Raw genomic sequence first — 22,252 nt, forward strand, 5'->3', positions numbered from 1 at the left:
GATAGTTTGCAGCCCTCGATTCAGCAATGAGAGGGAAGGAAAGGCATTATCCTGAATCAAAGAGAGTCGAAGCGCATGTAAGAATACTCTTATACCGTTGGAATTGCCTCCGTAAGCATTTCGCCTTCAGGCCCAAATATCTATTACTTTCGGTTTTGAAAGTAAGGGTAGGTTTTCTTTGCCACCTAAGGGGTTTTGAGAGGGGTATTAATAATTGAATTATACGCCACCGCTTTTTCTTGTTTGCACGTAGCCCAAAGATAGTATAAAAGTGGGCATGCAATATTTTTTGTAAAGTAAAATTAGATTGCCAACTGAGCGAGGTTTTTCTCGCTGCTAAACATATTTATTATTCTGATTCTTGCGCGTTTACCATTCATGCCGGAGCCGGATTCTTTATCGTGAATGAGTTATATATTATTAATCGCTTTTAGATAACTAAAGGGGGTAGAAAAGATAGGCACACCGCGTTTTGATTGGCTATGGCACGTTGGAGACCGTGATAGAGAGGAAAACGTTCGTTAGGCAGGCGACGGAGGGGTAGGAATCGACTTGGCTAATTGGACGAAATGAAGGGAGGAAGGAGGTATGCGTAATTGAAGAAGGGTTCATTGTATTGCGGGATATCATTTTTTCGCTAGGATAGATTAAGAAATATATCCTTGCCCTGTCGTATAATCTGTGCCCATCCAAAATCTACCTTAAAAGTTAGAATACCAGTAAGAGTAATGTAAGTAGTAACTTTTAATTTTAGTGTATCACACAGAAATGAAACCCTTAGAGAGTGGTTACCTCAAATCCGACAATTTTGAATTGTAAGCAAACGCATTTAATTTTTAGATTTGCTAATTTACACCTAGCCTTTTCTCTAAGGATTTTGATAAATTTTTATTATTTCTCATATTAATTTGTCTTTTCCTGTGATTCTCTGTCAAAGTATACATAATTTCCTACTTATGAACTTGTTAAGTTCGAATTTCAATTGGAATGTCACATTGTAAAATAATGCCATTTCATTTCTTGGATTTATGATTCTTAGTGTGATCAGAAAACGAAGGAGTAAAGGTATTCCAAGTATAATTTCTCCTTGGCGATTATCTGTTAGAATATGGAGCGAGATAACGTCGCACTAATGATCCGGGCTAGTGATCCGATGTGAACGACGCATCCACGAACACGTCCGTCGAAACAGCAATAAGGATCCGAGAGCACGGGCCGATACAATAGGAAGAGAAAGGGAACCGTGGGTATAAGTTAGTGACAATGCTGACCGCCCTCTGTCCTCTGAAAATCCTTTCCATTGTATCCGTTTCCTCGGACTTCACAATGGATGGACACGTGGACTTCTGAAGGTGGTGGAAACTATAAAAGGCACACTGTACGTGACGTCGGAAACCGATGAAGCCGCTCGCTCTTGGGTATGCCTCGGGGCGTATTCTTAGGAGTGGGCTGGACTCAAGACAGGAAAACAGAAAGAGGGACAGATTTAACGAGAGGTAACTTTACCAAGCAACTCAATGGATTGAGTCTTCTTTTTTCTACTCAATAAATCGATGTTGATGGATTTCATATGGACCTACACTCTTTCGTCTACTTTCATAAATTTTACCTCGTTCCTGCATAAATTTATGAAAACAACCTATAGACGAACCCATTGCCAGTTATTTATTAAATGTTTTATAGTATATGTCCAGAAACATGTTTGTTTTCCCAAATGATTGCAATAATTCAATTGATTAGGGTATCTTTTTGCTAATTGCTGTATTATTGTATACTTTCTGCTAATTTTGAAGCATCAACCATTTTAGACGCGTGGATGTTATTTCCGCAGTATTTAGTTTCTTGGTGAGCGTACGGACCAGGTGGTTTCATTTTGGAAACATATATCAACAACACTAGTTGCATCACTTCTATGCCATCAGCAGGATTCGAATCCCTTGACCTATGAAAATCGTGCCACCAATTACAGTCAACCCGCAGTTGCAGTTCCGCTTTAATTGTATTCATCTAAATCTGCAAAATACCCCGCAACCCACCGCAAGGGCGTGTGAGCGTGGGACGTTAGACCACCAGCAATGCATGCACAATCACTATCATTACACCTCTGCGCAAATATCAGTTCGATAATATACTCGAACAAAGTTATCCTCTCGATAGAAGGTAATCACATGCAAGAATATTCAATAAAAAGATATATTCAAATCATGCGGAAGGAGTGTTAAAAAGATGGGTCTATTTAAACTTCATGCAGGTTATCGACAATTACGAAAACATTACCAGTACTAATAATCTCCTTGGGGCCTATGATCATATTTATTTTGATCTCAATTGGAATCTCTAATCGCAATAGGAAAAAATGAAATTTTAGATCTATACCTTATACTATATATCTCTTTGATTTTTATGCACGTGATTCGGCAGGTCTGATCTACCAGTGTCAACCGTAAACTCGAATGTTCTTTACCTTTCCAAAAATTGAAAGTTTTCTTCGCATCTGAAGGGACTACCATCCTATTTACCAATGCCGTTAGGTTTTTTAAATCAGTGTTATACGTTCTATTCTATCATCGTTGTCATAACGTGGTGCTAATTAATGAGAGAGCAGACTAGGATTTGTCATACCACTCATTTAAACAGGATGATCAAGGTGCAGCAGAGTACTAAAAAGAGTTGTTAGTTCATCATTTCATTAATTTATTGAAATAATTAAAATCTATAAAAAGTTGGGCGTGACACTTTGGGTAAAGCAATGAATTACTGACTGAAGGGGACGGGTTCCATTCCGAGTGGCACCTCTTGGGACCCTTATCTTGATCACCCAAGCTATATGATTTTATCGGGTTCCAAATAATCCTGGCGAACCAGGCGCCGGCACAGGGAAATAAATTGCCCCTGCGAGTGAAATTCACAATTTTTGGGGTTTTTTGCTAAATTAGGTTTACGAAGTCGATTGCGCGTTTCCTCACTTAACATAGTGGACATTTTTCAGAGATAGATGGCCTGTTTATTTACATGATTTTTCAGCTTGCGCTGATGGCCTCTTCCCCATGAATTTGATACTCGTCAATTTTCGCTTCGTTTAATGGCAGAAATCTTTCACATAAGATACGCAACTTCAACTCTCCGCATACTGTGCCTACCTAGTGCGGGTGCACCAACTGCCACCCACCTTACCGGTGGCTTGAAGCCTATGCTGAGTCTCCATTCGATCTGGTGAATCGGCTCCCGAGGGATCCAACCAGGATCGATCTTTAATAGCGGAATCTCCCATCTATCCAGAGAGAGAGAGAGCACCGTGCTTCTTTTCCCACCGGTTCGGGAGGGAGAGCCACGGGAGCGACTCGCAGCGAGCGCAGGGGCCCCTCCTTCCTCCGCCTCCACCACCGCTGCCCCTTCCCTTTCCTTCCCTCCGTCTTTAACCTCCTCGAACCCACCTCGAGTTGGCCAGGAGGACGCATTCCAAGTCCCTAAATTCCAGCTTATCACTCGGTTCAAGGTGGAACAGGCGGAGCTGGGTGGGGAGAGCGGACGAGCTGGCGGGTAGATGGGTGAGGTTGGTAAGGTGGTTGAAGGGAGGCGGGAGGAAGGGGTGGGCGGGGAGCAGAAGCAGCAGCGTGTGTGTGTGTGTGTGAGTGGATGGGTGTCCCAGTTAGATCTCTTGCCGCCTGCGGGGTCCTTCCCGCCAGTGCCTCCTTCGGCTCGGAGGTGTTTCGGGACTCAGTCGTGGAGCGGTGGGACGGGGAGATCGGAGGAAGGGATGCGTGCTGTTGAGTGTGTGTGCGTGTGTGTTGGAATCGAGGGAGGACATCTTCTGCTCTCTCGACTTTTCCAAGAGTTTGGAGAGCAGGTGAGGGATAGAAATTGGGAGGGAGTAGAGATCGGGAGGAGGGTGGACGAGCGAGATTTCAGCACGAGGTGGTTGGGGGAGGGAGGGGTGAATGACGGTTGTTTGGACCGGAGAAATAACAAAGAAGTGATGAGAGGGAGGGGACGAGAATTCACGTCCAACTTCTCTGTCTCTCGCGGGTCTCGTATCCGCTGAAATACGAATCCGTGCCCTGATAGGTATGGGGGCTTGGGGTAGAAGTCAAAATAACGGAAGAATATTTTTCTCCCAATTATTAAGCCGATAATACCAGAGATTCGGTTCCGTTGTTCCCCATTTCCGATACCGCGAAGATTAGTCCCTTTCTAATTCAACTGTGTTTTATTCAAAGAGTACTTCGCGGTCAGCTACCGTGGTAAAATTAATTCCGTGTGAGAACCCCGGTCCTCGGGGAGAATCTCCACAAGAGAGGTTGACGAAAAAAAAGGAAAATTTGCAATGTGGTCACATTTTTTGAATTCATCAATAATTAAACTTATGCTGTTTAAAAAAATATTTCCACTGTTTTAATATTTAATTTTTCAATTATTTCCTAGAATTTCGCTAATATGTAACATTGAGCTGTATGCCAGGTGTGGGACCACCCCGTGAAACACGCTAGTGGTGGATTGCAGGATACCATGTAGATACATCTAGATAGATAGATGCGTGATCATCGTTCTTAGTGGTGACCCTCTTACGTGATCGGCGCAGGTTGGAAGATTTCTGGCTTCCGGTATAAGCGTACCTTCCGTAAAAGGGCTAAGTTTACGTGCACCGATGGGTCGTTAAAACTATCTCAAGGATTTATTAATAAATGGAAGTCGTGACGTCATGCCACAACACCCATACCAGAGGTGTCACTCGGGCAAGAGGACGTTATTTTTAACGGTTGCATTAAATATCTGGGTCAGTATCATATAATTACTCCTACCTTAACATACAGCTATATAGCTACTGTATTATAAGCGGCAAGGTTCTAGCATGTGAACAGTAATTAGTATGGAGTTGGTAGGTAGAGAAGGAGAAATACTATTTCTTGTTAGTTATATCGTATGTGCAACGAGCTACGATTGATCTCAGAAAAAGTTGATCAAGAATGGAACAGAGGACGATTGGAAAAGCCACATTTCGTAACTATTATGAAGGAACGCAAGGTGTGACAAGCATTGCTGCATAGTTAGGGGTGGTATCCCTGTAACTTGGAGACTCGACGCTAGTTCGTGCGAGAGTTATGCAGTAACTAATGCACTGACTTCTCACATCGATGAGCCGGAATCGAATCCCTGAGGTGACAGTTTTTTCAGTGGCATTTCGATTTCTACTTGGGGTGCCATATGGAGGAAACTTCACGTGGAGTACGACGGCCGTCAGATGAGACGTTAAATAAACTGTGGACCCCTTGGTGCCATTCCTTAAGAATAGGCTGAACTGATGCTGGGTTTCTCTCTGCCCGAACTCCATTTCCTGAGTACCCTATCCGTACTGAATTACCCGCCTATTCCCAATAGCAGATATAACCTTATCGGACGCCAACCCTTATAAATACTACAATGCTAGATTAATTTTGTTAAAAATGTTTCTAAAGAACAATTTAACTGGCTATATCGAATGAGTAATCAAAACTGTCCGAAGAGTACTGAAACTGTTTGTTTTTTCCTTGTGCAATATACCATCGTAACACAAAACGGAATATATATATTAAATCAAATCTTCCTTTACATATTTCCTCTTCCTTTAATGTGATGGCTAGGGCCATTCTACCCCAGCCTCAGACCCATCTAGTGACTTTCAGGGTATTGTTAGGGTGTGATAAACAGTTGAAATATTTCTAATTGAGTATGCAAACAGTGCGTTACTCGTAAATGAGTTCTTCCTTTGGCTGTAACGAAACTAATTAGAAATTAAAATTACTTGTACTTTTTAACGTGGCATTTAATTTCTTCTTTTGAAACAATGTAAAGTAAAAAAACCTAACCAGTACCTTTTAATTATTAATAAAGATCAGTGGTTCACTCACGCATAACCTTGGGTTTCAGATGCTGATCCTACATTGAATAGTAGTTTTCACTGAATAGTCATCGGGAAAACAAAGGTTTTAGTAATTGTTTTCTTCCTAAAAAAATTTTCCGACGAGTATTTTCAGTTTTTAATGAAAGGATAGATTGGGGTTATAGACTTGTAATTATCTTCTAAATACAAATTAAGGAGAAAAGACGGACTTTAGAAATAGATGCAATATATTACCACATAATAGACTAAATGTAGAGGTGCAACAGAGGGAAATGTGCGGCCTAAGAAGTGGCGATCAAAACTAGTTTGAGTGTAACTCATTTGGCGAATGTGAGAAGCGATTACTTAATCATTTACTGTTCAATCAGCGATTTTCAGCTTGATTTACCTATATTATAGAGGCCTATTAGAGAGAAAAAGCTTAATCATTCCATTTTGGACAAATTCATATTCTTCCACCCCTTTAGTACGCCATTAAAAGTGATAATAACTGAAAGGAGAGATTTATTCAACTTAGATTTTTCATGGGATTAAGCAAGGAAGAGTAAAAACATTACCAAGCGGTGAAGTATTTTACGAAACTGGAAACCCCTCTCGTGTGGAAGTCAGGACTGCACACGAGAAGCATCCTGAGTATGAATGGCTTTTCGGAGCGGCATGTTTACGGCCAGCCAATGTGGACTAATGGAAGTCACCTAACTCGAAGGTCGAGTCTTGCTTTTGTCCTGGTCTCAATAATGAGTGGGGCATTTTCGTGCTTTCTTATATTTTGTTTATATTCCTTCTTAGGTTCTGCGGTGCTGAAAGGATCTCGCTGTAACAGTGACACATTTAAAGTATTTACCTAACAGTTGCAATAACCAATCGACTTACGTCTTCGTAATATACGGGTGGTGTCCTAGCACCACACGCCCTTGCGGCGGCTTGTGGAGTAGTAGTAGATGTAGATGAATACCAAAATCCATTGCAGGTAAAAATTCTACTCAGAAAGGGATTTAGACTCTTGATATCACATCAGAAACTCTGCACTAGCCCAGTATTGTCATTGTCTTCGCAGATGCTCATCATTCCTCAGATGGTTTTCTGTAGTTTTCCATTCAAACTTTCGATTTGCCTATTCATTTAATGTCTTTATCTCTATTATGGTAACAGGATATTTTGCCATTAATTTCCTTCATATATCTCGTCCTGGAGCTTCCTCTGTGGTTCTTTACATTAACTTTGCTTTTCACAAATAGTTTTCAGAAGGTTATCATGTCCAAAAGTGTACCCGGTGCGTTTTTCCTATATTCGCAATTCATTTATCTTCTCCCCTCTCTTCAAAGAGATTCTCGTTAGTTATTCGGTTTTTCATTATCTATTCAATGCTTATCATTTTCAACCTCTATTTGGTTCTATCTGCAATTTTATATAGTTTTCTCATCCCTGCTTCTCTCACGGTCCGTATTTGACAATCGGTGCACAAGTAAACTTCATTTACGAGTTTTAATGCATAGCTTTATAAGCTTTAGGATAAAGTTTTCAAGTGTGAGCGACCTTTTGTTGAATGACTTCTTGGATTGCGCTACGAGTATTCCGCGGGAATCCTTGTTTTTTTTATTGCTCTTACTATAATGCTGTTCATTCGTTCGGAAATAGAGAGGTTTTTTTCAATTTTTCTGACTTTCAACATCTCAATTCTTCTGGGGGGGTCCATTATCATGGCTTTGCTTTTTATTCTCAGGATGTACTTTCTCATAACCTTCTTCGCGCAAAGGAGTGTTCTCATCAGTTTTCCTAATTTCTTTACCATTAATTCTCTGACATTAGGAAAATACAAGATGCCATTGAGAATTATTACATATGGCTTGTCCTCGAGTGTTTTATTACCTTCCTCAATTATGTGTAGAAAGTAATACGTGAAAATGCACATACTACCTTGATCAAAAGGTTCCCGGAATAACCACCGTGTGGCGCTCCCATCGTTCCGATTTGAGTTCTGTTTTTTTTGTTAAATTGGTACATCTGTTGTTGATATTCCCTTTAAATCTTAGTGTCATAACTTGACATTTGCAAAAGTTACGGTCGGTTTTCGGTATGTCCATCAGTGCTTCCTGCGATTTTTCCATTACTTCCTCTCGGCTGCTAAAACGCGTTCCCCGTAATGGTTTTTTAACTCGATTGAACAGAAAGAAGTCACAGGGAGCCAAATCAGGTGAATTCGGTGGCTGTTGGATGGTATTTGTTGCATTTTTCGTCAAAAAATTACGAATAATGATAGCACTGTGCGACGGTGCGTTATCATGGTGCAAAATCCACGAGTTTTCTGCCCACATTTCTGGTCTCTTTCGGCGAATTGCTTCACGCAAACGTCTCATAACGCCCAAATAATACTCTTTGTTTACTGTCTGGCCTTCTGGCAAAAATTCATGATGCACTACACCGTTGTAATCCATGAAAACCGTCAGCATTGCCTTCTTTTTTGACTGAAAACGACGTGGTTTTTTTGGTCTCGGCTCATTTGGTGAACGCCATTCACTTGCCTGATGTCTGGATTGCGTGTCGTACTCATAAACCCACGTCTCGTCTCCAGTAATGATCCTTTTGATGAATGTGGGATCGGATTCAGCCTCGCAAATCATGTCTTTTGCGACGTCAACACGGTCTCTTTTTTGCATGAAATTGAGGTCTTTTGGCACCAACTTTGCTGCTACACGACGGAAACCCAAATCATTAACCACAATGTCTTGGGCGGATCCATAGGCAATGTTCAAGTCCTCCGCTATTTCTCTGATGGTTAATTTGCGGTTATTGACCAACATTTCTTTTACTTTATCAATTTTTTCACCGACTTTCGATGTCGATGGTCTGCCACTGCGTTCATCATCTTCGATTGACTCACGGCCACTTCTGAACCGCTCGTGCCACTGGTAAACGACCGTTTTTTTTAGAGAATCGTTGCCGAAACACTTTTCCAACATTTCCAACGTCCGTGCGCCACTAAATCCGTTTTTTACGCAAAATTTAATACAAGTTCGTTGTTGCAAATTTAAATCCATTTCTGAAATTGTAAAAAATCGCCAACACACACAGAGATAGATGTACTCTTGGCTACGTAACTTTTGCAAATGTCAAGTTATGACACTAAGATTTAAAGGGAATATCAACAACAGATGTACCAATTTAACAAAAAAAACAGAACTCAAATCGGAACGATGGGAGCGCCACACGGTGGTTATTCCGGGAACTTTTTTATCAAGGTAGTAATTCCCTTCATCTACTCCTCATCCATCCAAGTATTTTCCTCTCTTCCCTCTTGCATCTTCATTACTAAGTTCTCAATGTACGCAATACCCCGCAAGGCGTCCCAAGGGTGTGTGGTGGGGGGTGTTAGGACGCCGCCCGTAAAGTAGTCTAGATTTAATTGCTAACCATCCAGCTAAATGAACTTCATAGAGCCCGTCCGTCACTTCATTATCGTCATTTCTTTTCCTGTGGAAGCATCTGTTTCAGCCCGCTTCACAGAATAGCTTATTCAAATCTACAGATACATATCCGTTGATCGATTTTGTTCTCTCTTTTCTTCTTTCCCGAGAGCCAATAGAGCCTCTCTTCTGCCCCTGGTTTTCTTAAATTCAAATTGGCCTTGACAAATGCCGTCAGGCTTAAGATCTGAAAATTTTCAAATTTTTCTGCTCTCTTATGTTTAAGGAAATGTACTCTTACATTCTTCCGGAAATTATTCCCTATTTTGTAAGTATTTTGAATATGCGTCCCAGGTGATTTTTAACTTTTGGTTGAAGTCTTCTCTCCAGCGCATTTAGTAACTCCTAAGACATACACACTAAATAAGACAAACTTTATTTACGAGGACTTGTTTACCCGCCGGCTGCAAATTATGCTCTACGTATCTTTTTCATCTTAATCTTTGGCATTGTTTCTAAAATCTCTTTCACAGCCTTTCCTAATTTCTCTCTGGTAAAAAATTCGTCAAAAATAAATTCTTTTTCAGAGTCGTATTATCTTTAACATTGTGTTCTATGGAGGTGTTCTACTTATCCTTTACACTGTTTCGATCTTAATACATTTTTGCTTGTTTTGCTGTTCACATATTTACTTTACTTCATTCGCCATGCTCTGGATTTTCTTACGTCTGGCTGATCTCACTTCTTGGCCTTGTATCTATCTATGGTTGTACTGTTTTCTTTCAGCTCTTTAGTCATTGTACACTATACTTTTTTCGATTTGCTACAGTACTTTCGCCGAGATTGAAGGATTCCCCAGGAAGGAAGTTGAGAATCATATAAACAAAATCGATTAATTTATAATGGAATATCATCTGGGAAGAAGTGCTGCAGTTAAGGTGAAAACAATCAGTCACCCAAATAAAATCCCTCCATCATTTGCGCCTCTTGGTTTTTAGAGGCCAAGATAAGTAATAGCTAACTCTAAATAGAAAAAGCGTTGTAAGCTTCAGTAGTAGTACGTAGTTGACGAGTAAACAGCTCGGTGTCTTAAGGCTACGTTATTCGAATGACCATCTTACTTGTCCATCTAAACTACTTCTACGTCAAATAGTCTTTGGGAGGATTGAGGAGGGATAAAGGTACGTTTCCTCTCATGCGAAACTCTGGAAAGGAAAATCGTAAATAGTTTCATTAGACTGCTACCTATTGTCGGCTTGTTCTATTTAAACCTCACAAATCGAAAAAAGATTTGCACTTGTTCCGTGCAAATTACCAATGGCTTGGGAGCGAGTCAGAGGGAGAGAAGTACGGCGCCTTCTCATTTCCCGACACGCTATACGGTATGCTTTTACTGTTTTTCCCTGCAGGTGAGAGTTGCTCGACAAAAGGACGTTTACTGCACCCTATATCGGTGTCAAACTCTCGCATTCCTCCTCCTACAGACGCCCCTTTTATAAATGGCAAATTTTCTCACCTTCCCCCTCTCCTCCAGCCCCTCACCTGACATTTCCCTCCTTGTGTTCTCGCGCGTTCCCCTTGAGGCTGGCGCCAGCGAATGACACCCCTAAAAACCTACAGCCACACCTTCATCCAGATACGCACGCGGGGGATACGGTAAAGAAAAGTGGGAGTGGTGGTGAGGGCATGTCTTGAGTCAAGTCATTGACGCTGTTCGGTGGGGTGGTCAGAAAGGCACAAGACGTCGGCGACCCCAAGGACCCAGGCCTTAGAGAGGAGGGGCGGCGGTTACTGAGGCCTTACGTGTGAGTGGACAGAGGCGCCAGGCGCGGCAGGAAATGAGAGACGGGGGTGGGTTGAGAGCGAGAAAGGGCTCCATATAACAGAAATTTGCACGGCCCGAAATCCTAAGGAGTGAGAAGACAAAAGTTCGTATACCTTCCGCCCCGGATGTGCCCATCCCACTCCTCTCGTGCCCACTCTCTTTTCGGCCACCCCCGACAACCGTCCCAAGCCCCCACTCCACGGCTACCTACGCCATGACAGATGCCACTGGTCGGCCGCTTGCCCACAGTTTGATTCTTGTGGGGCGGAAGGGAGCTTTGGGCTGAGGTGGGTTTACCTTGGGAAGACAGCCGGTATGAACGGTAGGAGTTCTGTGTTGAGTGAGGGAGAAAGAGGCAAAGATTTCTGCGGTTATTGTAATGGAAGAGATAAGGTAAGAAGTGAGGGGTATATATGGAATAAGCGAGTATATTTATTGAGTCCGGTACAAAGGTGGGAATTAAATAGAAGTGGAATTTTTGCCAACAGGCAAATTAAAAATGAGATATGGATTCGGAGCTGAATTGATACATTGATGAAAATCAGCACGAGGGTAGTTCCTTGGAGCCGTAATAGAACTTTTTGTTCATGATACTTGGATTGAGATAATATAGCATTCCAGTGGATGCGGTATTCTATACTCTTCAATAACTTTCAATAAATAGCCTCATAACAAGGTCTGTACAAAGTTTGAACCCTATGGGATCAAAATGCCGTATATTGGACGAGACAATATTGCAATTGAAACTGGATAAAATAACATTCCCTTTCTGCTTACGAGAACCACATTTCTTTGTTCTAATGCAAAGTAACTACGGATGTTCAATGCTTCGCATCATAAGCTGATAGGTAGAAGTACATTTTTAAAGTCAAAAATCGAGAAATTTCTCCTTGAAAAACTGAATTATAGTATCGATGACTTAATTAATGATGAGAATTTGCAGACGACATAGCTATACTGGCAGAAAAGAAAGAAGGGGTTACAACGATACTAGCCAATATGGAGGAGGCGAAAGAGTACTACCTCAAGTCAAACAAGTGGAAAACTAAGGTAATGGTTGGCAGTCGACTTAGGGAAGAAAATCTCTAAATGAGACTAGGGGAAGACTTTCTAACTGGTGGAGTTGCCATTTTGCCAGCAACATCAGTTGTGTTGGAAGAAACAAGAGATTCCTTGATAGTATTAATCAGAGATAGAATCAGAATTGTATCGGCGAAGAAAGCTTCATATCAGAAGATGCAACTACTTATGACGAACAATTAGCATCGACGTAAAGAAACGATTCATTACAAGTTTTTCGTAAGTCTACTTCTCTATGGATGTGAGACTTGAACGATAGGAGCAGCAGAGAAAAGAGGTCGTGCATGATACCCTGCAAGCAACCACTAGGGGGTGTGGGAAGGAATGATTCCATGCCAGGCACGACACATCAAAATTCTATTTTGCTTAAATATTGGTAACTAATAAAAATGCAAAATATTTCAAGTAATGGCTTTAATTTAACTACAGGTACGTGTAAGGCGGTATCTTAATGCCAAATTTTACGAATGCGAGATGAACTGCTAGTTTCTAGAATTAGAGCTTACTGATAGATCTAGGAGATTGTAGGCGATGGTAATATGGTGCAATCGATGAATTCAGCAAATAAAATGGGTAGACGAAGTAACAAGTGAAGAGGAAAGCGCAATTGAAGTAATGGATTGGAGATTTCCTGATACAAGATAGTTTACTGAACATCTTAACTGACGGAAAATGGGGGAAAAGAGTTACAGAGTAAGGCCAAAGATGAGCTATTAGGATCGGGTTATGAAAAATTTAGGAACTACTACTACTATGAGGTAATGAGTGTGTACGCCTCTGTGGGTGTAGTTTTGTGCATGTATGTGTTGATTTTGCATTTGGTTTTGTTCCTTTTTACAGGCGGTGACCTAACACCCCCCGCCACCCGCCCTTGCGGGGTATTATGTAGATGTAGATAAAGAGGTTTGCAGGGGATAGGATAGCTTGATGCGCTTCCACAAACCATTCCTTAGATTGATAACCCGAGATGATGGTAAAAAAATGTAAACCTTGTATGAGCTGATAAGAACTGGCTTGTCCTCTGTTATGTAATGTTCATCGCTGGATCAAATAAATTATTATTATTATTAGGACAATTTTTAAGATAACGTGTTCACAGGATCGTCTTAGAAGGTGTTAAGGCTGATACAGCTAAAGGCACATTAAGTGCTCACCAAACGAAGTTACATCAATCCTCTGATATTCCTTACTCCAGATACTTCTGGTCTGGTGACTCGTTTACTCCTCGTAGATCACCCAATTTTTAAAACAGTAGTAATTAACCAGTTAGAAACTCGTATCAGCTCTCTTTTTTCTAAGCGCAACAAGTGTAATGATATCCTGCGTGGACTTTAACCAACCATTAATATATTCGATCACCTACTGTTTCTCCAAACTTGAAAACTTATTAAAAATCCTCGAAACTGGGGGTCTTCTGATGCTATACTCTGCGTATTCTTGAACTATCCTTTGCATGAAATCTTGACCAGATCAACGAGAGGAAATAGAATTTTAGATAACCCTTAACCGAGAAATAATGAGAGAGGATGCCGAAGTTAGATGCTACCATGCACTAATCAAGCCGCATTTATCATACGTGTATGGTGCGAGTGAACTCGATCCTCACGAAGTAGATTTAATTCCCGAATTATATCGTTTGCAGCAAAGATGAGCGAGAATTGTAAATGCTGTTATAATAAACTGAGTAGGGTATCAAAATTATTAGATGAGCTAGATTGGGAATCACTCACTAAGAGCAGGCCAAATTACAGATTAAATTACTTGCATAATTTGGAAGATTGTCTCTTCAGCGGTAATTTTGAAAATATATGATTAGCATCATCCTACTACGGTAGTGGTAGTAGTATTTAGCGGAGGCGACCGACAGCTGAGATCATTTGCGCCATAGGGGATGGACAGGAAAGGATGAAGGGTGGAAAGAAACCCGGCGTCGGCATTATCCTACCCTTTACGAAAGGCTCCAAGGGGTCCGTAGCTTAACGTCCCATCCGACGGACGGCGTACTCGATCAAAGTGCCCTCCACAACTCACCTTAAGTAGGGATCGAGATACCTCTGAAAAATATTCAACACCGCCGGAATTGAACCCGGGCCCTCTGGGTGGGAAGCCAGTACGATAGCAACCGCACTACCTCCATTTTAGTGGATCGTGGGTTAATTACCGACATATCGAATTTAGATACACTCGTACATTAGATATAGAGGGAAACTGATGCCTGAACATAGAGATACAGGGAATCCTTTTTCTCCGGAAAAGTTTGTTAAAACATCAATAGGAAACATAATTTACTACAAATCAAACGCCCGAAAACTTAATCCTACGGAATGCAAGTAATCACCATTTATTCCAATCTCTCGGCTCGAGACATATCGCCCCAGCTACATGCCCTTGTGGCGGCTGATAGGAAAGATATAGAAAAGCAGAAACGGCATCAACACCGAAGTCAATAGTAAATACTGCTTCATTCTGATGACGCATTATTTTACCTTCAGTCGCGAGAATAGAGTAGCATTAGTAAGTAAGTACCATAATTCAAATCAAGGCTGGTGGGATACTTGAAAATGTATGTAAAATTAATTCATTGCATAGTGATGATTGTTTTAAAAATGGAGCTTTTCATCCCTGAACGCATACTTAATCAACGATACCGAAAGCGCCAAGCACATCGTATATGCTCATATATGCAGGTGTTACAAAGACTCACTCTCTCTTAAAGAAAAAAAATATATTCTAAACTTATGCGGACAAACTAAAATTAAATGAGAAGTTTTTAAAAAGATTTCTATAGAAATGGTAATGTGAATGAGCGTTGTTACCTTTCACTGGTTAAATACTTCACATTAAATATGCTGATGATAAATGGAAGTTTTACGAGGTCAGTTTTCTGCCAAATTGAATCGTGAGCAGCAAGAAGTAGCCAGATTCGTAAAAACGATTTTATAATGAAATTGCCTGTGAATGAGCCATCAGGAGAAATTGGTTGGAAATTACTCACGGGCTGATGGCTAAATTTTTGACTAAATCTTTTTCATACATTAGAAACCAGTCTCTTTTGCGATATGGTTAAAAATTGTATCACTAACCCTCTCATACTAGATAATAAATATAATATTGTAGGGATAAACCATTGAATAGTAAGGTTAAAAATCACATTTTTACAGCGGACTATAAGGAATGTAAAAGATAAATACTGTAAGAACAAAATACTGCCAAAGGCGGCTCTCAGAATGTAATTGCTCATGCTAAGCAACCTAGTTTGGGAAAATTATTTTACTTACTTCTTATTTTATAACAATCCTTAATAGCACTTCATCTCGCCTTACTATGGTTGTATCTATTTTAATCTTTGATGCAGTAATGCATGTAGAAAGTTATTCCCAACGTATAAATCCTTCGATAGTAACTCGACCAAAATTATGGTGTTTGGGGGGTTTGGAATCATTCCCTGCCGCATTCCCGCCTCATCGGTCCCTGGTAGAATGCATGTAGATGTTAATGGAGGACAGAAGAACGAATGCGATGCATCATCCTTCATTAGTCAATACAGACGTATGTCATTGACTGTCAGCTATGAGACGGTCCTTAGCCTTCCTCCTCGGGTGTTAAAGGATAGGTTTAGGGATAGACAAGAAACAGTACGGAATTATTTTTTACTGCCGAATTCCGTGAGTGAAAGCTCGAAATGACCGGTTAAATTTAAAGTTTCTCCTCGAGATGTAACATTAAAACCCGTTCGGACTGTTTATTTCTTCATTTACATTTGACTCTGCAGGCCGCCACGAGGGCGTGTGACAGGAGGTGTTAGGCCACCATTCATTAGTGTAATTGGAAATAGGTGATTAATGTCATTTGGGAAATGTAATTTATCATATTTTATGATTCCCAACTGATGTGACTTAGAGTAGTGCGAGGGTAAATGGCTCTTAATATCGATCAGAGGTTCTGCAGTTAATTTCTTTGAATTTGCACAGTGGTCTCCCCTACACCGCGCTAGGATTATTATCCTTACAGCGCTTAACTCTAACTATGTGTTATTTTCTGTAAGTTTAAGTCGTGCATGTAATCTTCGCGCTTCCAATGCCTACTAAACCATGCTATCCAATAATAACTTGACGAATTCTACTCGTTCATTTTGATTTTTAAATGGATAGGTTATATTTGTGTCCTGTTTAAGTTCTTTTGCGAAGGCATTTAACAGACAATTCCGTTTCCACACTCGACGGGTATTCAAGGTGAAGTCTAACAACTTGACGCTTCTCAAAATTTTCATTAAAATATTATATCACTTAAATTACCTTTATTTGTTTAATTTTAACCCCCATTCCTTACGCCAATCAAATAATTGATTTAAATTGCTAGAAAGTAGCCCGCGATCTGCAGGGGCCCATGCTTCTGTGTAAATCACCGTATCGTTTGCAATTAATCTGCTTTTGCAACTAATGTTGGAATTTAGGTCGTAAATTTGTACGAAGAAGAGTAGGAGCCTTGTGACACACCTGGAATTATACATGTCTCTGATGAACTCAACCTATCGATGACCACATTTTTTAAAGTTATATAAGTATGTCCTCAATCCAGCTGTACAGCCTCTCATTAATTCCGTTATATCTTAATTTGTGTATCAGCTTGTTGTGAAGAACCTTATCGAGGACATTCTTGAAATAGAAAAATACAGAAGCCATTGGTGTATTACCTTCCTCCGATTACAGGGTATCAAGAATATGAAATCCCAGTGACAGTTCACATGAAATTCTTTGCCTCAACCCATTCTGGTTACGGCAGTTTATGTTCCTGTCGTCAGGAATGAACATTATAATGCAGAAAGTTTTAATATTTTTCAAGATACATGTAGATGCTCGAGAACACGGTCTATAAATACTGGGATTCTCGTCATCGCCGCCTTTTTTATATACACTCATTTCAAAATGTCTTTTTTCCAAGTTACATGCCTTAACCTGCGATGACACCCCTGGACCCATATCTAATGCTTCTGAAAACACACCGAGGCGCACTCTTTTATTTAACCATAAAGGGTCAAATAATATTTATCTGTTATGTGTTAAGATATATGCTAGGCTAGTAAATATATTGCTCTGCTATAAAATAAGTAAGATGTATAAGCAGAATGGGCGGAATAGAGGAGGAGACACGTCGTGTTTATCCAGAACCAGTCCTTGACGCGACGTCAGAGATTCAGTGACAAATTCATTCAAAAATCAGAGATTTGTGACAAAGAATAGGATCTGGGTTGTATTTTTCAATTGGGCAGGGTAAGGAAAAGTCACTGTTAATCCCAGAAAATATTTACCTAAGCTTCGCATTTATTAAAAATCAATATCTAATAGCAAGTCAGGTGCGCACCTGTCGGCATTTTGGATGCTTTAGGATGAATCTTCTATAAATGAATCGCTTAAATTAATTTTCAAGAAATAATAAAATATTAAATGCGTTTATAGTAGCCCTACATTCTTAAGGCCTAAAAATTTGGGAAGATATTGGAAGTATTTCCATCTTCCAATGGTCTATTAACCTGGAAGGGCCGTTACGTGGAGGTCAGATCAACGGGAGACTGTTCAAAGGCCCAATGAGTCAGGTGCGGGTGGCATCACTCAAGAGACCAGTGGAAGGATCTGGGAGGAGGGAACAGTGCGATAGAGAGTGGTCGACGAGGACTTTTGAGGTGGATAGGGTGGGGAAGCAATAGGTCGAAAGTGGGCGTAGGTGACAGCGCGAGGACGGTTTTTTTCTTTTGCTACCTTTGGGTTTGGGGGGGGATCTGAAGGAGAGGGTGAAGAGAGGAGTCCTGCGGTGGGATTGGGCCCTGTGGCGTCGTAGGGGCATGCGACGGAGGGCGGCGAAAGTGGCGTGGGGTGGGTGGTCGGAGGAAGGAAGGCTGGTGAGCAGGAAGGGGGCGGGGCGAGGGACATCCTGCCCCCTTGGGTCGGGGCGGGAGAGGGAAAGAAATGAGGGTGGGGTTTAAGGGGGATGAATCCACCCGTGTGGACACCCACCCACGCTCACCCTACCCAAAGCCAAACCCGACTACATCCTCCATCACCCCCTAACTCTACCTATGCAGCCAGCAAGCAGTCCCTCGCACACACACACGTGCACCCTCTTCTCGCGTGACAGGACTCCCCCTTCTCTTTCTCTTCTTTTCTTCCTTCCCTGTTTAAACTCTCTCCTCTCCTTATCCTCCTCCTTTTCTACTCCTTGAGAACTCAACAAAAGTGGAAGTCTATTCGGATACAATGGACGAAAGGGAAGGGGCTCCAATGCCACTTTGAGGGTGTGCGTGGGAGGGAGAATGTTGCAGGAGAGGGGATGAAAGCGGGGAGTGGAGGAAAAGGCGCCCTCTCAATGTTTACGCTCGATCCTTTTCTGGGGAGACCATGTGTGAATGCAAGGGAGCTCATATTAGGGCTGATTACAGAGGACAAAGTGGTCAACAGCCAAGAGAGGGAGGGAGGATGTAGGGGCTGTTGGGAGGGAGCGGATCCTGCGGTGTTCATTCGGTCTTTCGTTTATATATGAATACGCCCCTGGGAGTGACTTTTTAAGCTTCTATTTCACCTTCACCGTGTTTGTGTTTTTTATCATATCGTAGCGGAAGGCTTTGGTCCGTTTAAGCGCAATAGTATTTGGCCAATGCTAACGACGGGATGGGATTTGTTTGCAGAAGAGCGCTTCAGTTGACCTCGCAAGGTGTTAAAAAAAATCGAAAGGTATTAAAAGCTCTATTGGATGAAAGTATGAGAAAATGTCGGCTAGGGTGGAGCGTTCCCTTGAAAGAAAATCAACGCGAGGGGATGCTACAGCTTAATGAAGTTAGTTTAAATGATTTAAAACTACGTACTTAAAAACCCTATTAATTATCCAATTTATTTTTAGAGAAAATAATGATGAAGTGCTGTTAAAGTCGAAGAATATCATCAACTGATATCATTACGCTGTTGATTCTCAAACATTTTGAATCGGCATATTTACTAAGATGAGCATAAGTAATGATTTCCCCTTTTCCTAGGAAACATTAATGCTGTTTTAATTGATGAAAAATATTATTTACCCTATTAAAATTTTAATCAGCATTCCGTGTGCGAATATATTTGTTGATACAAAGAATTTCATCGTGTTTAGTTCTTGTAGGCTGAAAACCATGGATTATATAGATATTACAAGTAAATATGCTCATTGTTCATATATGCAATTACTATTTACATTTTATTAGAGGAGCAGGGAAATAACTTTTCAAATGCATGTCTCCATAATTGATAGTTAACATCAAAATATCCATTTTTTACTCTGAGAATTGCCTAAATGTGTGCTTCTTACTTCAGACCGTAGAATTCCAGTGAAAAATGCGCATAAGAAATTTTCTAAAGGCAGGAGAACGCTTCCCCAACAGACATTGTGCACGATGTACCTGCATTATATTTCAGTGGTAGAGGTTTAAAGAAGACATCAGACCACAATTTACGCCTCAATAATTACACCATGATCCATGCATTTCATTCAAAAACATTGTTTTATTCCGTGACCTGGTATTCTGGTGAGTTGAACGTTCGGCTACTGATCATTGGTTCACTGATTAAAATATGAGCGATGTCTCTGGACACACCCCAAATAAATAACTGCTTTGTGACTTTTATAAGTTCTAGATTTTCGTGGAAAACGGCGGGGGGCATAAAATGAACTGTCTAGCTTGATATATTTTCTGATTGAATTTTCTCTGTAATGATACTCTCGGTGAAAGGTTTTGGAAATATATGCCATGACCCGGAGGTACTATGGTAGTTAAAAGCATCTTCCTGTAAAAGTTGATCGATTCCTAGCGACTCATGCCGCGACCACTTCACTGCCCCTCTCTTCGCCTTGTCTAGCCCGTAGAAGCTGAGGTTTCGCCCTGATGTTATCCTGAAGATGCCGCAATGCGGTTCGACCGGTTATTGATATTTTTTTTCTGCAATCACGTTCAGCAACAAAAGTATTTTATAAATTCACTTAATAAGTATTTATTTTTTCCCAGATGTCTGAAAAGTCTACAGCTGACTATGACGAAAGCGCTCATTTATAATTTTTGTAAATGATCAGTGTGTATAAAATTATTTGTTTTAAATGAGACGCATGTTTTTTTAGTGAGGGGAGAAGGTGACGGGTTGCTGGGTGGCAATGGATTGTTGAATAAATATACATATATATATATATCACGATTATACGGAAAATTCACACGAGCGGCACAATGATGGGACGGCACAATAAAACGCAAATAGAATAGCAACATTTAAAAGGACACTCACATGGTTAATTGTTCGAGCTTTCGGCCCTCTCAGAGGCCTTCTCCAAGTGAGTCTCACTTGAAAAAGGCCTCTGAGAGGGCCGAAAGCTCGAACAATTTACCATGTGAGTATCCTTTTAAATGTTGTTATTCTATTTGTGTTCTATTGTGCCGTCCCATTATATATATATATATATATATATATATATATATATATATATATATATAATATACTGACGTACGTAAACACACTCAATGAAGGCTGGATTAGGACCTTTTTAGACCCTGGTCACTCAACATGTAGGGGCATTTCATGATGATGTTTTCTCGGGTCTTCCACGGGGTCAGGGGTTCCATGTTGGCCGACGTTACGATGCACGAGTCGGACATCATCATCCCTGAAGACGATGCACGAGTTGGGCATCGAAGCGTCGGCCAACATGGAACCCCTGACCCGGTGGAAGACACAAGAAAACTTCATCAAGAATATACGCCGGGAAAGCACCAGATCTTACTTCAGGGGCATTTCACGTTACCCACCTACAAAATATCCTCCCTAGGATATTTTTATGCGTAAATACCTCCTTATTCTGTCACTGAATTAAAATAATACTGTATTGTTTTAGTATCAATATCCGTAAGTTATGAGTGGGCAGAGTTTTTCGAATCATAAGCATAGTGATTTCTTTTAGAGGTCCTTCAAAATTCTGCATCATATCTAATCGGCATTCGGTATTGGACTCCATCATGCTGGCTCCGTTATGTCCGTTGCAGATGGTTATTATGTTTAGGAGTTAATGTATGTCATGGTCGATACACACTCAAACTGAAGGGCCACTCAAATAGTAGCATTCTATCTTCTCGCATGTGGAAAATCAATGAACCTCTGAGGCTGCTGATTAAACGGTATACTTGACTAATGGGTGGAACTAAGAATCGATGCTAATCTTCGTGTTCCAAAATTCGAAATGGATCGATTGCTTGATACGAGATTTTCCTGTTGGAATTCGAGTAAAAGCAAAACAAGCGAGGAAACGCAAAAGTAGTAGGGGTTTGGACCGGCACATTGATGAATATCGTGCCAGCGTGACAAGGTGCTGACTAAAATATGCAATTTGAACGTATAATTCTTCCCTAATATTTTCTTACCCATCTTTTTCCTGCCGCATTCCACCCCTCTCTCCGTCACCGTTCTCTGTATCCTCCTCCCACCCCTTCATCCTCCCCCCTTTACGCTTTCCCCTGCTCCTTCCCGTCGCCCCGCAGTCACCGCCCCTCGGCTCCCCACCCTCTCTCGAGGCCACTCACCTTTCCTCAGCGGATGTCGTCGCTGCTTCTGCAGCTCCTGCTGCTGCTTCCGCTCCGTCCAGAGGCTTCTCAGAGGCGCCCTCAACATTAGCGCCCTCTCCTTTCTCGGGGGGGTTCCCCTGTCCAAAGCGTCACCGAAAGGCCGTGCACCCCTCCTGGCACTTGCACCACCAACACAAAAACAAACCCCTCCACCTCCTCCACCCCCAACACCGCCCCCTCCTTCACCACCACCACGTCCCGATCACACGTCGGACGCCTCCTCTTCCACGCCGCTTCCCTCGCGAGCACTTGGTACTCCTCGGAGCTCTTCACTTTTCTCTTTGTCGTCGACTCGTGTTCGAAAGATGGCATCACCGCTGCAGCTGGAAACCGACGCTGCCGCACAACACTCACCAGAAAACTGGATGGATTGGGGCTGGAGCTGGCTCTGAGGCCGCGACGGATAAGGGACTCACCCCTCACAACACTGATATGCCTAA

At 41.4% G+C, this 22,252-nt stretch overlaps 1 protein-coding gene across 1 annotated transcript in view; it reads right to left on the bottom strand.

The window, feature by feature from the left end:
• LOC139700075 (protein decapentaplegic-like) overlaps positions 1 to 21,951 on the bottom strand; it is a 95,063-nt gene extending 73,112 nt beyond the window's left edge. Inside the window, exon 1 of the mRNA XM_071598567.1 lies at positions 21,771 to 21,951. The gene's annotated coding sequence lies outside the window, so the exon portion shown is untranslated. The remainder of the gene's footprint in view (positions 1 to 21,770) is intronic.
• Between the last annotated feature and the right edge of the window lie 301 nt (positions 21,952 to 22,252).

The sequence above is a fragment of the Hetaerina americana genome, unplaced genomic scaffold (assembly GCF_022747635.1).
Source record: "Hetaerina americana unplaced genomic scaffold, ioHetAmer1.1.p SCAF_10, whole genome shotgun sequence".
Classification (NCBI taxonomy): Eukaryota; Metazoa; Arthropoda; class Insecta; order Odonata; family Calopterygidae; genus Hetaerina; species Hetaerina americana.